This window comes from Schistocerca cancellata, unplaced genomic scaffold (genome assembly GCF_023864275.1).
Source record: "Schistocerca cancellata isolate TAMUIC-IGC-003103 unplaced genomic scaffold, iqSchCanc2.1 HiC_scaffold_830, whole genome shotgun sequence".
In the NCBI taxonomy this organism is placed as follows: Eukaryota; Metazoa; Arthropoda; class Insecta; order Orthoptera; family Acrididae; genus Schistocerca; species Schistocerca cancellata.
The window spans coordinates 322,650-335,952 of record NW_026046841.1 but is presented as its reverse complement, the minus strand read 5'-3'; the positions used below and the strand labels follow the sequence as shown (position 1 = coordinate 335,952).

At 50.4% G+C, this 13,303-nt stretch overlaps 23 non-coding genes across 23 annotated transcripts; all 23 read right to left on the bottom strand.

Annotated features, from left to right (window-relative positions):
* Positions 1-444: 444 nt before the first annotated feature.
* On the bottom strand, positions 445-518 carry Trnan-guu (transfer RNA asparagine (anticodon GUU)). The gene has a single exon. It is a non-coding gene; the product is annotated as a tRNA-Asn (tRNA).
* A 333-nt stretch (positions 519-851) lies between these two features.
* Positions 852-923, bottom strand: Trnat-cgu (transfer RNA threonine (anticodon CGU)). Its single transcript has one exon. It is a non-coding gene; the product is annotated as a tRNA-Thr (tRNA).
* Positions 924-1,594: 671 nt separating this feature from the next.
* Positions 1,595-1,668, bottom strand: Trnan-guu (transfer RNA asparagine (anticodon GUU)). Its single transcript has one exon. It is a non-coding gene; the product is annotated as a tRNA-Asn (tRNA).
* Positions 1,669-2,001: 333 nt separating this feature from the next.
* On the bottom strand, positions 2,002-2,073 carry Trnat-cgu (transfer RNA threonine (anticodon CGU)). Its single transcript has one exon. It is a non-coding gene; the product is annotated as a tRNA-Thr (tRNA).
* Positions 2,074-2,744: 671 nt separating this feature from the next.
* Trnan-guu (transfer RNA asparagine (anticodon GUU)) lies at positions 2,745-2,818 on the bottom strand. Its single transcript has one exon. It is a non-coding gene; the product is annotated as a tRNA-Asn (tRNA).
* A 333-nt stretch (positions 2,819-3,151) lies between these two features.
* Positions 3,152-3,223, bottom strand: Trnat-cgu (transfer RNA threonine (anticodon CGU)). The gene has a single exon. It is a non-coding gene; the product is annotated as a tRNA-Thr (tRNA).
* Positions 3,224-3,894: 671 nt separating this feature from the next.
* On the bottom strand, positions 3,895-3,968 carry Trnan-guu (transfer RNA asparagine (anticodon GUU)). Its single transcript has one exon. It is a non-coding gene; the product is annotated as a tRNA-Asn (tRNA).
* A 333-nt stretch (positions 3,969-4,301) lies between these two features.
* Positions 4,302-4,373, bottom strand: Trnat-cgu (transfer RNA threonine (anticodon CGU)). Its single transcript has one exon. It is a non-coding gene; the product is annotated as a tRNA-Thr (tRNA).
* A 671-nt stretch (positions 4,374-5,044) lies between these two features.
* Positions 5,045-5,118, bottom strand: Trnan-guu (transfer RNA asparagine (anticodon GUU)). Its single transcript has one exon. It is a non-coding gene; the product is annotated as a tRNA-Asn (tRNA).
* A 328-nt stretch (positions 5,119-5,446) lies between these two features.
* On the bottom strand, positions 5,447-5,518 carry Trnat-cgu (transfer RNA threonine (anticodon CGU)). The gene has a single exon. It is a non-coding gene; the product is annotated as a tRNA-Thr (tRNA).
* A 671-nt stretch (positions 5,519-6,189) lies between these two features.
* Trnan-guu (transfer RNA asparagine (anticodon GUU)) lies at positions 6,190-6,263 on the bottom strand. The gene has a single exon. It is a non-coding gene; the product is annotated as a tRNA-Asn (tRNA).
* Positions 6,264-6,596: 333 nt separating this feature from the next.
* On the bottom strand, positions 6,597-6,668 carry Trnat-cgu (transfer RNA threonine (anticodon CGU)). Its single transcript has one exon. It is a non-coding gene; the product is annotated as a tRNA-Thr (tRNA).
* Positions 6,669-7,339: 671 nt separating this feature from the next.
* Positions 7,340-7,413, bottom strand: Trnan-guu (transfer RNA asparagine (anticodon GUU)). The gene has a single exon. It is a non-coding gene; the product is annotated as a tRNA-Asn (tRNA).
* Positions 7,414-7,746: 333 nt separating this feature from the next.
* Positions 7,747-7,818, bottom strand: Trnat-cgu (transfer RNA threonine (anticodon CGU)). Its single transcript has one exon. It is a non-coding gene; the product is annotated as a tRNA-Thr (tRNA).
* A 671-nt stretch (positions 7,819-8,489) lies between these two features.
* Trnan-guu (transfer RNA asparagine (anticodon GUU)) lies at positions 8,490-8,563 on the bottom strand. Its single transcript has one exon. It is a non-coding gene; the product is annotated as a tRNA-Asn (tRNA).
* Positions 8,564-8,896: 333 nt separating this feature from the next.
* Trnat-cgu (transfer RNA threonine (anticodon CGU)) lies at positions 8,897-8,968 on the bottom strand. Its single transcript has one exon. It is a non-coding gene; the product is annotated as a tRNA-Thr (tRNA).
* A 671-nt stretch (positions 8,969-9,639) lies between these two features.
* Positions 9,640-9,713, bottom strand: Trnan-guu (transfer RNA asparagine (anticodon GUU)). Its single transcript has one exon. It is a non-coding gene; the product is annotated as a tRNA-Asn (tRNA).
* A 333-nt stretch (positions 9,714-10,046) lies between these two features.
* Positions 10,047-10,118, bottom strand: Trnat-cgu (transfer RNA threonine (anticodon CGU)). Its single transcript has one exon. It is a non-coding gene; the product is annotated as a tRNA-Thr (tRNA).
* Positions 10,119-10,789: 671 nt separating this feature from the next.
* Positions 10,790-10,863, bottom strand: Trnan-guu (transfer RNA asparagine (anticodon GUU)). The gene has a single exon. It is a non-coding gene; the product is annotated as a tRNA-Asn (tRNA).
* A 333-nt stretch (positions 10,864-11,196) lies between these two features.
* Trnat-cgu (transfer RNA threonine (anticodon CGU)) lies at positions 11,197-11,268 on the bottom strand. The gene has a single exon. It is a non-coding gene; the product is annotated as a tRNA-Thr (tRNA).
* Positions 11,269-11,939: 671 nt separating this feature from the next.
* On the bottom strand, positions 11,940-12,013 carry Trnan-guu (transfer RNA asparagine (anticodon GUU)). The gene has a single exon. It is a non-coding gene; the product is annotated as a tRNA-Asn (tRNA).
* A 333-nt stretch (positions 12,014-12,346) lies between these two features.
* Positions 12,347-12,418, bottom strand: Trnat-cgu (transfer RNA threonine (anticodon CGU)). Its single transcript has one exon. It is a non-coding gene; the product is annotated as a tRNA-Thr (tRNA).
* Positions 12,419-13,089: 671 nt separating this feature from the next.
* Trnan-guu (transfer RNA asparagine (anticodon GUU)) lies at positions 13,090-13,163 on the bottom strand. Its single transcript has one exon. It is a non-coding gene; the product is annotated as a tRNA-Asn (tRNA).
* Between the last annotated feature and the right edge of the window lie 140 nt (positions 13,164-13,303).

Below are 13,303 nucleotides of genomic sequence, written 5' to 3'. Positions count from 1 at the left end.
CGTGGCTCTACTGTGAAACGCGCCTTTCGACTCCTCTCTCTGGCTACATCGTCCACAGTGGCACTGGGGGCTTCATGTAAGGCGACTGCACGCCGCTCGGCCAACAGCGGCCTACTGCAGACCGACACTTAAGAGACGCCAAATGCAGATCGACATCGAGAGAGAGGCCCTGTCATATGGCACTCGCGGTGTATACGCCGAAATGAAATGTAAATAATACATCTTTTGTAGTGGTCGTCGCTCTACTGCAGTGTCACACATGCCGAATTAATAGGAAAACGGTAGAACGTCCGCATAGGGCCATGTTTTTACCTCCACTGTCACGTGGCTGAATGTGTATAAGGCTGGGTGGCATCATTCAAACACAGCCAAATTGTCACACTAGCTGTGTATCTCTATCAAAGTGGACATACGTCCTCACCTCGGTGGCGATTAAAACGATTTCGCCCCCAGGTGGGCTCGAACCACCAACCTTTCGGTTAACAGCCGAACGCGCTAGCCGATTGCGCCACGGAGGCCTTAACTTTCGGTCACTTCTGCTCTCTTCATCAATGCAACTCGTGTACTTTTCGCAGGCACCTCGCAGAATGGTAGTATCTGCTTACGCCTCTTCACATGGATAACGTGCATGCACACTGTAGTGGGGCTCATAAACGAATGACATCGCCAAGCATGACATTATACTACAAAATGCATACAAAACAGTGTTCCGCCTACACATCCAGTAAACCTCTGATGCAAGTAGAGCACTCTTTATCGGTTGTAGAACTTCCCCTTCATTCAGTGCACTGCCATCTGTTAGATGCTGCTCGAGCTAGCTCTGCTCTCAGCAGCAAAGTTAAAAAAATGAATGCCTTCTGTGAGGGTCGAACTCACGACCCCTGGTTTACGAGACCAGTGCTCTACCACTGAGCTAAGAAGGCCGCAGCTTTGCGTTCGTGAGCTACTCCCGACTTGTCACGTCATCATACTGAATCTTACAGCCCTCGACCAGATATCGGATTTGACACACAGATGCTGCTGGAGGTGTCCACCTTACCGTTTTCCAACTCTCTTCACTGTTTCACCCTTACGATCGACGACGAGCGTCAAGCCACCAAAGGTTTGCGGTCTGCGCAAAACTTGACCTAGTGCACAGCTTGTGGGATAGCGTGGCTCTACTGTGAAACGCGCCTTTCGACTCCTCTCTCTGGCTACATCGTCCACAGTGGCACTGGGGGCTTCATGTAAGGCGACTGCACGCCGCTCGGCCAACAGCGGCCTACTGCAGACCGACACTTAAGAGACGCCAAATGCAGATCGACATCGAGAGAGAGGCCCTGTCATATGGCACTCGCGGTGTATACGCCGAAATGAAATGTAAATAATACATCTTTTGTAGTGGTCGTCGCTCTACTGCAGTGTCACACATGCCGAATTAATAGGAAAACGGTAGAACGTCCGCATAGGGCCATGTTTTTACCTCCACTGTCACGTGGCTGAATGTGTATAAGGCTGGGTGGCATCATTCAAACACAGCCAAATTGTCACACTAGCTGTGTATCTCTATCAAAGTGGACATACGTCCTCACCTCGGTGGCGATTAAAACGATTTCGCCCCCAGGTGGGCTCGAACCACCAACCTTTCGGTTAACAGCCGAACGCGCTAGCCGATTGCGCCACGGAGGCCTTAACTTTCGGTCACTTCTGCTCTCTTCATCAATGCAACTCGTGTACTTTTCGCAGGCACCTCGCAGAATGGTAGTATCTGCTTACGCCTCTTCACATGGATAACGTGCATGCACACTGTAGTGGGGCTCATAAACGAATGACATCGCCAAGCATGACATTATACTACAAAATGCATACAAAACAGTGTTCCGCCTACACATCCAGTAAACCTCTGATGCAAGTAGAGCACTCTTTATCGGTTGTAGAACTTCCCCTTCATTCAGTGCACTGCCATCTGTTAGATGCTGCTCGAGCTAGCTCTGCTCTCAGCAGCAAAGTTAAAAAAATGAATGCCTTCTGTGAGGGTCGAACTCACGACCCCTGGTTTACGAGACCAGTGCTCTACCACTGAGCTAAGAAGGCCGCAGCTTTGCGTTCGTGAGCTACTCCCGAATTGTCACGTCATCATACTGAATCTTACAGCCCTCGACCAGATATCGGATTTGACACACAGATGCTGCTGGAGGTGTCCACCTTACCGTTTTCCAACTCTCTTCACTGTTTCACCCTTACGATCGACGACGAGCGTCAAGCCACCAAAGGTTTGCGGTCTGCGCAAAACTTGACCTAGTGCACAGCTTGTGGGATAGCGTGGCTCTACTGTGAAACGCGCCTTTCGACTCCTCTCTCTGGCTACATCGTCCACAGTGGCACTGGGGGCTTCATGTAAGGCGACTGCACGCCGCTCGGCCAACAGCGGCCTACTGCAGACCGACACTTAAGAGACGCCAAATGCAGATCGACATCGAGAGAGAGGCCCTGTCATATGGCACTCGCGGTGTATACGCCGAAATGAAATGTAAATAATACATCTTTTGTAGTGGTCGTCGCTCTACTGCAGTGTCACACATGCCGAATTAATAGGAAAACGGTAGAACGTCCGCATAGGGCCATGTTTTTACCTCCACTGTCACGTGGCTGAATGTGTATAAGGCTGGGTGGCATCATTCAAACACAGCCAAATTGTCACACTAGCTGTGTATCTCTATCAAAGTGGACATACGTCCTCACCTCGGTGGCGATTAAAACGATTTCGCCCCCAGGTGGGCTCGAACCACCAACCTTTCGGTTAACAGCCGAACGCGCTAGCCGATTGCGCCACGGAGGCCTTAACTTTCGGTCACTTCTGCTCTCTTCATCAATGCAACTCGTGTACTTTTCGCAGGCACCTCGCAGAATGGTAGTATCTGCTTACGCCTCTTCACATGGATAACGTGCATGCACACTGTAGTGGGGCTCATAAACGAATGACATCGCCAAGCATGACATTATACTACAAAATGCATACAAAACAGTGTTCCGCCTACACATCCAGTAAACCTCTGATGCAAGTAGAGCACTCTTTATCGGTTGTAGAACTTCCCCTTCATTCAGTGCACTGCCATCTGTTAGATGCTGCTCGAGCTAGCTCTGCTCTCAGCAGCAAAGTTAAAAAAATGAATGCCTTCTGTGAGGGTCGAACTCACGACCCCTGGTTTACGAGACCAGTGCTCTACCACTGAGCTAAGAAGGCCGCAGCTTTGCGTTCGTGAGCTACTCCCGACTTGTCACGTCATCATACTGAATCTTACAGCCCTCGACCAGATATCGGATTTGACACACAGATGCTGCTGGAGGTGTCCACCTTACCGTTTTCCAACTCTCTTCACTGTTTCACCCTTACGATCGACGACGAGCGTCAAGCCACCAAAGGTTTGCGGTCTGCGCAAAACTTGACCTAGTGCACAGCTTGTGGGATAGCGTGGCTCTACTGTGAAACGCGCCTTTCGACTCCTCTCTCTGGCTACATCGTCCACAGTGGCACTGGGGGCTTCATGTAAGGCGACTGCACGCCGCTCGGCCAACAGCGGCCTACTGCAGACCGACACTTAAGAGACGCCAAATGCAGATCGACATCGAGAGAGAGGCCCTGTCATATGGCACTCGCGGTGTATACGCCGAAATGAAATGTAAATAATACATCTTTTGTAGTGGTCGTCGCTCTGCTGCAGTGTCACACATGCCGAATTAATAGGAAAACGGTAGAACGTCCGCATAGGGCCATGTTTTTACCTCCACTGTCACGTGGCTGAATGTGTATAAGGCTGGGTGGCATCATTCAAACACAGCCAAATTGTCACACTAGCTGTGTATCTCTATCAAAGTGGACATACGTCCTCACCTCGGTGGCGATTAAAACGATTTCGCCCCCGGGTGGGCTCGAACCACCAACCTTTCGGTTAACAGCCGAACGCGCTAGCCGATTGCGCCACGGAGGCCTTAACTTTCGGTCACTTCTGCTCTCTTCATCAATGCAACTCGTGTACTTTTCGCAGGCACCTCGCAGAATGGTAGTATCTGCTTACGCCTCTTCACATGGATAACGTGCATGCACACTGTAGTGGGGCTCATAAACGAATGACATCGCCAAGCATGACATTATACTACAAAATGCATACAAAACAGTGTTCCGCCTACACATCCAGTAAACCTCTGATGCAAGTAGAGCACTCTTTATCGGTTGTAGAACTTCCCCTTCATTCAGTGCACTGCCATCTGTTAGATGCTGCTCGAGCTAGCTCTGCTCTCAGCAGCAAAGTTAAAAAAATGAATGCCTTCTGTGAGGGTCGAACTCACGACCCCTGGTTTACGAGACCAGTGCTCTACCACTGAGCTAAGAAGGCCGCAGCTTTGCGTTCGTGAGCTACTCCCGACTTGTCACGTCATCATACTGAATCTTACAGCCCTCGACCAGATATCGGATTTGACACACAGATGCTGCTGGAGGTGTCCACCTTACCGTTTTCCAACTCTCTTCACTGTTTCACCCTTACGATCGACGACGAGCGTCAAGCCACCAAAGGTTTGCGGTCTGCGCAAAACTTGACCTAGTGCACAGCTTGTGGGATAGCGTGGCTCTACTGTGAAACGCGCCTTTCGACTCCTCTCTCTGGCTACATCGTCCACAGTGGCACTGGGGGCTTCATGTAAGGCGACTGCACGCCGCTCGGCCAACAGCGGCCTACTGCAGACCGACACTTAAGAGACGCCAAATGCAGATCGACATCGAGAGAGAGGCCCTGTCATATGGCACTCGCGGTGTATACGCCGAAATGAAATGTAAATAATACATCTTTTGTAGTGGTCGTCGCTCTACTGCAGTGTCACACATGCCGAATTAATAGGAAAACGGTAGAACGTCCGCATAGGGCCATGTTTTTACCTCCACTGTCACGTGGCTGAATGTGTATAAGGCTGGGTGGCATCATTCAAACACAGCCAAATTGTCACACTAGCTGTGTATCTCTATCAAAGTGGACATACGTCCTCACCTCGGTGGCGATTAAAACGATTTCGCCCCCGGGTGGGCTCGAACCACCAACCTTTCGGTTAACAGCCGAACGCGCTAGCCGATTGCGCCACGGAGGCCTTAACTTTCGGTCACTTCTCTTCATCAATGCAACTCGTGTACTTTTCGCAGGCACCTCGCAGAATGGTAGTATCTGCTTACGCCTCTTCACATGGATAACGTGCATGCACACTGTAGTGGGGCTCATAAACGAATGACATCGCCAAGCATGACATTATACTACAAAATGCATACAAAACAGTGTTCCGCCTACACATCCAGTAAACCTCTGATGCAAGTAGAGCACTCTTTATCGGTTGTAGAACTTCCCCTTCATTCAGTGCACTGCCATCTGTTAGATGCTGCTCGAGCTAGCTCTGCTCTCAGCAGCAAAGTTAAAAAAATGAATGCCTTCTGTGAGGGTCGAACTCACGACCCCTGGTTTACGAGACCAGTGCTCTACCACTGAGCTAAGAAGGCCGCAGCTTTGCGTTCGTGAGCTACTCCCGACTTGTCACGTCATCATACTGAATCTTACAGCCCTCGACCAGATATCGGATTTGACACACAGATGCTGCTGGAGGTGTCCACCTTACCGTTTTCCAACTCTCTTCACTGTTTCACCCTTACGATCGACGACGAGCGTCAAGCCACCAAAGGTTTGCGGTCTGCGCAAAACTTGACCTAGTGCACAGCTTGTGGGATAGCGTGGCTCTACTGTGAAACGCGCCTTTCGACTCCTCTCTCTGGCTACATCGTCCACAGTGGCACTGGGGGCTTCATGTAAGGCGACTGCACGCCGCTCGGCCAACAGCGGCCTACTGCAGACCGACACTTAAGAGACGCCAAATGCAGATCGACATCGAGAGAGAGGCCCTGTCATATGGCACTCGCGGTGTATACGCCGAAATGAAATGTAAATAATACATCTTTTGTAGTGGTCGTCGCTCTACTGCAGTGTCACACATGCCGAATTAATAGGAAAACGGTAGAACGTCCGCATAGGGCCATGTTTTTACCTCCACTGTCACGTGGCTGAATGTGTATAAGGCTGGGTGGCATCATTCAAACACAGCCAAATTGTCACACTAGCTGTGTATCTCTATCAAAGTGGACATACGTCCTCACCTCGGTGGCGATTAAAACGATTTCGCCCCCAGGTGGGCTCGAACCACCAACCTTTCGGTTAACAGCCGAACGCGCTAGCCGATTGCGCCACGGAGGCCTTAACTTTCGGTCACTTCTGCTCTCTTCATCAATGCAACTCGTGTACTTTTCGCAGGCACCTCGCAGAATGGTAGTATCTGCTTACGCCTCTTCACATGGATAACGTGCATGCACACTGTAGTGGGGCTCATAAACGAATGACATCGCCAAGCATGACATTATACTACAAAATGCATACAAAACAGTGTTCCGCCTACACATCCAGTAAACCTCTGATGCAAGTAGAGCACTCTTTATCGGTTGTAGAACTTCCCCTTCATTCAGTGCACTGCCATCTGTTAGATGCTGCTCGAGCTAGCTCTGCTCTCAGCAGCAAAGTTAAAAAAATGAATGCCTTCTGTGAGGGTCGAACTCACGACCCCTGGTTTACGAGACCAGTGCTCTACCACTGAGCTAAGAAGGCCGCAGCTTTGCGTTCGTGAGCTACTCCCGACTTGTCACGTCATCATACTGAATCTTACAGCCCTCGACCAGATATCGGATTTGACACACAGATGCTGCTGGAGGTGTCCACCTTACCGTTTTCCAACTCTCTTCACTGTTTCACCCTTACGATCGACGACGAGCGTCAAGCCACCAAAGGTTTGCGGTCTGCGCAAAACTTGACCTAGTGCACAGCTTGTGGGATAGCGTGGCTCTACTGTGAAACGCGCCTTTCGACTCCTCTCTCTGGCTACATCGTCCACAGTGGCACTGGGGGCTTCATGTAAGGCGACTGCACGCCGCTCGGCCAACAGCGGCCTACTGCAGACCGACACTTAAGAGACGCCAAATGCAGATCGACATCGAGAGAGAGGCCCTGTCATATGGCACTCGCGGTGTATACGCCGAAATGAAATGTAAATAATACATCTTTTGTAGTGGTCGTCGCTCTACTGCAGTGTCACACATGCCGAATTAATAGGAAAACGGTAGAACGTCCGCATAGGGCCATGTTTTTACCTCCACTGTCACGTGGCTGAATGTGTATAAGGCTGGGTGGCATCATTCAAACACAGCCAAATTGTCACACTAGCTGTGTATCTCTATCAAAGTGGACATACGTCCTCACCTCGGTGGCGATTAAAACGATTTCGCCCCCAGGTGGGCTCGAACCACCAACCTTTCGGTTAACAGCCGAACGCGCTAGCCGATTGCGCCACGGAGGCCTTAACTTTCGGTCACTTCTGCTCTCTTCATCAATGCAACTCGTGTACTTTTCGCAGGCACCTCGCAGAATGGTAGTATCTGCTTACGCCTCTTCACATGGATAACGTGCATGCACACTGTAGTGGGGCTCATAAACGAATGACATCGCCAAGCATGACATTATACTACAAAATGCATACAAAACAGTGTTCCGCCTACACATCCAGTAAACCTCTGATGCAAGTAGAGCACTCTTTATCGGTTGTAGAACTTCCCCTTCATTCAGTGCACTGCCATCTGTTAGATGCTGCTCGAGCTAGCTCTGCTCTCAGCAGCAAAGTTAAAAAAATGAATGCCTTCTGTGAGGGTCGAACTCACGACCCCTGGTTTACGAGACCAGTGCTCTACCACTGAGCTAAGAAGGCCGCAGCTTTGCGTTCGTGAGCTACTCCCGACTTGTCACGTCATCATACTGAATCTTACAGCCCTCGACCAGATATCGGATTTGACACACAGATGCTGCTGGAGGTGTCCACCTTACCGTTTTCCAACTCTCTTCACTGTTTCACCCTTACGATCGACGACGAGCGTCAAGCCACCAAAGGTTTGCGGTCTGCGCAAAACTTGACCTAGTGCACAGCTTGTGGGATAGCGTGGCTCTACTGTGAAACGCGCCTTTCGACTCCTCTCTCTGGCTACATCGTCCACAGTGGCACTGGGGGCTTCATGTAAGGCGACTGCACGCCGCTCGGCCAACAGCGGCCTACTGCAGACCGACACTTAAGAGACGCCAAATGCAGATCGACATCGAGAGAGAGGCCCTGTCATATGGCACTCGCGGTGTATACGCCGAAATGAAATGTAAATAATACATCTTTTGTAGTGGTCGTCGCTCTACTGCAGTGTCACACATGCCGAATTAATAGGAAAACGGTAGAACGTCCGCATAGGGCCATGTTTTTACCTCCACTGTCACGTGGCTGAATGTGTATAAGGCTGGGTGGCATCATTCAAACACAGCCAAATTGTCACACTAGCTGTGTATCTCTATCAAAGTGGACATACGTCCTCACCTCGGTGGCGATTAAAACGATTTCGCCCCCAGGTGGGCTCGAACCACCAACCTTTCGGTTAACAGCCGAACGCGCTAGCCGATTGCGCCACGGAGGCCTTAACTTTCGGTCACTTCTGCTCTCTTCATCAATGCAACTCGTGTACTTTTCGCAGGCACCTCGCAGAATGGTAGTATCTGCTTACGCCTCTTCACATGGATAACGTGCATGCACACTGTAGTGGGGCTCATAAACGAATGACATCGCCAAGCATGACATTATACTACAAAATGCATACAAAACAGTGTTCCGCCTACACATCCAGTAAACCTCTGATGCAAGTAGAGCACTCTTTATCGGTTGTAGAACTTCCCCTTCATTCAGTGCACTGCCATCTGTTAGATGCTGCTCGAGCTAGCTCTGCTCTCAGCAGCAAAGTTAAAAAAATGAATGCCTTCTGTGAGGGTCGAACTCACGACCCCTGGTTTACGAGACCAGTGCTCTACCACTGAGCTAAGAAGGCCGCAGCTTTGCGTTCGTGAGCTACTCCCGAATTGTCACGTCATCATACTGAATCTTACAGCCCTCGACCAGATATCGGATTTGACACACAGATGCTGCTGGAGGTGTCCACCTTACCGTTTTCCAACTCTCTTCACTGTTTCACCCTTACGATCGACGACGAGCGTCAAGCCACCAAAGGTTTGCGGTCTGCGCAAAACTTGACCTAGTGCACAGCTTGTGGGATAGCGTGGCTCTACTGTGAAACGCGCCTTTCGACTCCTCTCTCTGGCTACATCGTCCACAGTGGCACTGGGGGCTTCATGTAAGGCGACTGCACGCCGCTCGGCCAACAGCGGCCTACTGCAGACCGACACTTAAGAGACGCCAAATGCAGATCGACATCGAGAGAGAGGCCCTGTCATATGGCACTCGCGGTGTATACGCCGAAATGAAATGTAAATAATACATCTTTTGTAGTGGTCGTCGCTCTACTGCAGTGTCACACATGCCGAATTAATAGGAAAACGGTAGAACGTCCGCATAGGGCCATGTTTTTACCTCCACTGTCACGTGGCTGAATGTGTATAAGGCTGGGTGGCATCATTCAAACACAGCCAAATTGTCACACTAGCTGTGTATCTCTATCAAAGTGGACATACGTCCTCACCTCGGTGGCGATTAAAACGATTTCGCCCCCAGGTGGGCTCGAACCACCAACCTTTCGGTTAACAGCCGAACGCGCTAGCCGATTGCGCCACGGAGGCCTTAACTTTCGGTCACTTCTGCTCTCTTCATCAATGCAACTCGTGTACTTTTCGCAGGCACCTCGCAGAATGGTAGTATCTGCTTACGCCTCTTCACATGGATAACGTGCATGCACACTGTAGTGGGGCTCATAAACGAATGACATCGCCAAGCATGACATTATACTACAAAATGCATACAAAACAGTGTTCCGCCTACACATCCAGTAAACCTCTGATGCAAGTAGAGCACTCTTTATCGGTTGTAGAACTTCCCCTTCATTCAGTGCACTGCCATCTGTTAGATGCTGCTCGAGCTAGCTCTGCTCTCAGCAGCAAAGTTAAAAAAATGAATGCCTTCTGTGAGGGTCGAACTCACGACCCCTGGTTTACGAGACCAGTGCTCTACCACTGAGCTAAGAAGGCCGCAGCTTTGCGTTCGTGAGCTACTCCCGACTTGTCACGTCATCATACTGAATCTTACAGCCCTCGACCAGATATCGGATTTGACACACAGATGCTGCTGGAGGTGTCCACCTTACCGTTTTCCAACTCTCTTCACTGTTTCACCCTTACGATCGACGACGAGCGTCAAGCCACCAAAGGTTTGCGGTCTGCGCAAAACTTGACCTAGTGCACAGCTTGTGGGATAGCGTGGCTCTACTGTGAAACGCGCCTTTCGACTCCTCTCTCTGGCTACATCGTCCACAGTGGCACTGGGGGCTTCATGTAAGGCGACTGCACGCCGCTCGGCCAACAGCGGCCTACTGCAGACCGACACTTAAGAGACGCCAAATGCAGATCGACATCGAGAGAGAGGCCCTGTCATATGGCACTCGCGGTGTATACGCCGAAATGAAATGTAAATAATACATCTTTTGTAGTGGTCGTCGCTCTACTGCAGTGTCACACATGCCGAATTAATAGGAAAACGGTAGAACGTCCGCATAGGGCCATGTTTTTACCTCCACTGTCACGTGGCTGAATGTGTATAAGGCTGGGTGGCATCATTCAAACACAGCCAAATTGTCACACTAGCTGTGTATCTCTATCAAAGTGGACATACGTCCTCACCTCGGTGGCGATTAAAACGATTTCGCCCCCAGGTGGGCTCGAACCACCAACCTTTCGGTTAACAGCCGAACGCGCTAGCCGATTGCGCCACGGAGGCCTTAACTTTCGGTCACTTCTGCTCTCTTCATCAATGCAACTCGTGTACTTTTCGCAGGCACCTCGCAGAATGGTAGTATCTGCTTACGCCTCTTCACATGGATAACGTGCATGCACACTGTAGTGGGGCTCATAAACGAATGACATCGCCAAGCATGACATTATACTACAAAATGCATACAAAACAGTGTTCCGCCTACACATCCAGTAAACCTCTGATGCAAGTAGAGCACTCTTTATCGGTTGTAGAACTTCCCCTTCATTCAGTGCACTGCCATCTGTTAGATGCTGCTCGAGCTAGCTCTGCTCTCAGCAGCAAAGTTAAAAAAATGAATGCCTTCTGTGAGGGTCGAACTCACGACCCCTGGTTTACGAGACCAGTGCTCTACCACTGAGCTAAGAAGGCCGCAGCTTTTCGTTCGTGAGCTACTCCCGACTTGTCACGTCATCATACTGAATCTTACAGCCCCCGACCAGATATCGGATTTGACACACAGATGCTGCTGGAGGTGTCCACCTTACCGTTTTCCAACTCTCTTCACTGTTTCACCCTTACGATCGACGACGAGCGTCAAGCCACCAAAGGTTTGCGGTCTGCGCAAAACTTGACCTAGTGCACAGCTTGTGGGATAGCGTGGCTCTACTGTGAAACGCGCCTTTCGACTCCTCTCTCTGGCTACATCGTCCACAGTGGCACTGGGGGCTTCATGTAAGGCGACTGCACGCCGCTCGGCCAACAGCGGCCTACTGCAGACCGACACTTAAGAGACGCCAAATGCAGATCGACATCGAGAGAGAGGCCCTGTCATATGGCACTCGCGGTGTATACGCCGAAATGAAATGTAAATAATACATCTTTTGTAGTGGTCGTCGCTCTACTGCAGTGTCACACATGCCGAATTAATAGGAAAACGGTAGAACGTCCGCATAGGGCCATGTTTTTACCTCCACTGTCACGTGGCTGAATGTGTATAAGGCTGGGTGGCATCATTCAAACACAGCCAAATTGTCACACTAGCTGTGTATCTCTATCAAAGTGGACATACGTCCTCACCTCGGTGGCGATTAAAACGATTTCGCCCCCAGGTGGGCTCGAACCACCAACCTTTCGGTTAACAGCCGAACGCGCTAGCCGATTGCGCCACGGAGGCCTTAACTTTCGGTCACTTCTGCTCTCTTCATCAATGCAACTCGTGTACTTTTCGCAGGCACCTCGCAGAATGGTAGTATCTGCTTACGCCTCTTCACATGGATAACGTGCATGCACACTGTAGTGGGGCTCATAAACGAATGACATCGCCAAGCATGACATTATACTACAAAATGCATACAAAACAGTGTTCCGCCTACACATCCAGTAAACCTCTGATGCAAGTAGAGCACTCTTTATCGGTTGTAGAACTTCCCCTTCATTCAGTGCACTGCCATCTGTTAGATGCTGCTCGAGCTAGCTCTGCTCTCAGCAGCAAAGTTAAAAAAATGAATGCCTTCTGTGAGGGTCGAACTCACGACCCCTGGTTTACGAGACCAGTGCTCTACCACTGAGCTAAGAAGGCCGCAGCTTTGCGTTCGTGAGCTACTCCCGACTTGTCACGTCATCATACTGAATCTTACAGCCCTCGACCAGATATCGGATTTGACACACAGATGCTGCTGGAGGTGTCCACCTTACCGTTTTCCAACTCTCTTCACTGTTTCACCCTTACGATCGACGACGAGCGTCAAGCCACCAAAGGTTTGCGGTCTGCGCAAAACTTGACCTAGTGCACAGCTTGTGGGATAGCGTGGCTCTACTGTGAAACGCGCCTTTCGACTCCTCTCTCTGGCTACATCGTCCACAGTGGCACTGGGGGCTTCATGTAAGGCGACTGCACGCCGCTCGGCCAACAGCGGCCTACTGCAGACCGACACTTAAGAGACGCCAAATGCAGATCGACATCGAGAGAGAGGCCCTGTCATATGGCACTCGCGGTGTATACGCCGAAATGAAATGTAAATAATACATCTTTTGTAGTGGTCGTCGCTCTACTGCAGTGTCACACATGCCGAATTAATAGGAAAACGGTAGAACGTCCGCATAGGGCCATGTTTTTACCTCCACTGTCACGTGGCTGAATGTGTATAAGGCTGGGTGGCATCATTCAAACACAGCCAAATTGTCACACTAGCTGTGTATCTCTATCAAAGTGGACATACGTCCTCACCTCGGTGGCGATTAAAACGATTTCGCCCCCAGGTGGGCTCGAACCACCAACCTTTCGGTTAACAGCCGAACGCGCTAGCCGATTGCGCCACGGAGGCCTTAACTTTCGGTCACTTCTGCTCTCTTCATCAATGCAACTCGTGTACTTTTCGCAGGCACCTCGCAGAATGGTAGTATCTGCTTACGCCTCTTCACATGGATAACGTGCATGCACACTGTAGTGGGGCTCATAAACGAA